This window comes from Chiloscyllium plagiosum, unplaced genomic scaffold, assembly GCF_037043375.1.
Source record: "Chiloscyllium plagiosum isolate Xiang-an unplaced genomic scaffold, Cpla_swu_hap1 HiC_scaffold_27, whole genome shotgun sequence".
In the NCBI taxonomy this organism is placed as follows: Eukaryota; Metazoa; Chordata; class Chondrichthyes; order Orectolobiformes; family Hemiscylliidae; genus Chiloscyllium; species Chiloscyllium plagiosum.
Genome location: NW_028270165.1, coordinates 10,139,066 through 10,140,995, shown reverse-complemented (window position 1 = coordinate 10,140,995; position 1,930 = coordinate 10,139,066). Strand labels below are relative to the sequence as shown.

Genomic DNA, 1,930 nt, shown 5'->3' with positions numbered 1-1,930 from the left:
TCGCTGACATAAAATTCACAAAAGAGGAGAACAACAACAAAGTGTCATTTCTAGATGTCACAGTAGAGCAAACAGTCAATGGTAAATTCAAAACAGCCTCTACAGGAAAACAACGCACACGAACCAAGTACTTAACTCCAGAAGCAATCATCCCTCCACATACAAACAAATCTGAATCAGGACACTATTTCAACGAGCCACGACACACTGCAGCACCCAGGAACGACTATAAATAATTACACAGCGCATTTAAGAAGAATGGGTACCCTGCACCCCTGAAAATGGTTTCCCTGACCGGGAATCGAACCCGGGCCGCGGCGGTGAGAGCGCCGTATCCTAACCACTAGACCACCAGGGAGATGTAAACGCATGATGTCAGATCTACTGAAAATGACTTACCTGCCCGAAAAACGAACCCGGGCCGCGGGAGATCGAAGGCTTTCACCTGTGCATCCACCAATGTCATTTCTTGTATCCATTGCTCCCGATGCGGTCTCCTCTGCATTGGGGAGGCTGGAGACTCCTCGCAGAGTCCAGTCACAGCGCTTGAGGGGATACCTCCAGGACACCCGCAACAATCAACCCCATCGCCCTCTGGCCCAACATTTCAACACCACCCCTCCCACTCTGCCGAGGACATGCAGGTCCTGGGCCTCCTCCATCGCCGCTCCCTCCACACCCGATGCCTGGAGGAAGAACGCCCCATCTTCCGCCTCGGAAAAATTCAAACCCAGAACATTAATGTAGACTTCACCAGTTTCCTCATTTCCCCTCCCCACACCTTACTTCAGTTCCAAACTTCCAGCACAGTGCTATCCTCATGACCTGTCCTACCTGCCAATCTCCCTTCCCACCTATCTGCTCCACCCTCCTCTCTGACCTTTCACCTCCATCCCCACCCCCATTCACCTATTGTACTCGTTGCTACCTTCGGCCCAGCACACCCCCACCCCCACCCCCCAATTTATCTCTCCGCCCTGGAGGCGTCCTGCTTCCATTCCTGATGAAGGGCTTTTGCCCGAAAAGTCGATTTTCCTGCTCCTCGGAAGCTGTCTCATCTGCTGTGCTTTTCCAGCACCACTCTGATCTAAACTCTGGTTTCCAGCATCTGCAATCCGCACTTTTGCCTTCCCAATAAACCCAGTGTGTCGATTTCACATCAACAAACTGACACAAGCAGACACAACGTGTGCAGAAACCCGAGCCACATTACTTTACATAAAAGACATCTGGGAAATGATGTCCAGACAACTCAACTCTCTCAGCATCATGGTAGCCCACAAACCTACCAATACACTGAAACAGCGGCTAATGAACCTGGAATAGCCTGTACAAACAACCCGCAAACGAATGTTATTTACAAAATACCATACAAGGAAATATATACATGAACTCTGCCGCACAGTTCTCTGTGGCAAGAAATGCTGGGATGAGATAAGGAAGATTTTTTTCAGCCAAAACGTATCGGCACTGACTGGACAGCCATTTACAATCAACGCTGTCAGGCCAGGATGGAAGATCCAACAGGATGAACAGATGTCTTATTTCCTGAAGATTTACAAACCTGAGACTAGGTTTTGGTATTTGTTCCCTTTCCACTCCCAGGAGCCGCAGAGGTTGTGCTGGTGAGTTGGGGAAAGTGAAATGTGCCCGTGAGCAGCGTGTGGGGCTCTTTCAGCTTCCCCTCCTCTGACAGCGCTGTGACGTGACTTTGATGTTCTCAGGGACACTTCCTGACGCGAGACAGTGAAAAGATTCCCATTCCCGCAGATCGGGAATTCAAACCGTATGCCGGCTTCAGGACAATGAGAAAGATTAATTGGGGAGTGTGAAGAAGCTGTGAGCTGCATTTCAAAGAGGTAGGTGGAGTCAGATGCGTCATCCATTGCGCCCTGGCACTGTGCGTACCTGACGCCGCCATGATGCAGAG

At 50.3% G+C, this 1,930-nt stretch overlaps 1 non-coding gene across 1 annotated transcript; it reads right to left on the bottom strand.

The window, feature by feature from the left end:
• Positions 1–286: 286 nt before the first annotated feature.
• trnae-cuc (transfer RNA glutamic acid (anticodon CUC)) lies at positions 287–358 on the bottom strand. Its single transcript has one exon. It is a non-coding gene; the product is annotated as a tRNA-Glu (tRNA).
• Between the last annotated feature and the right edge of the window lie 1,572 nt (positions 359–1,930).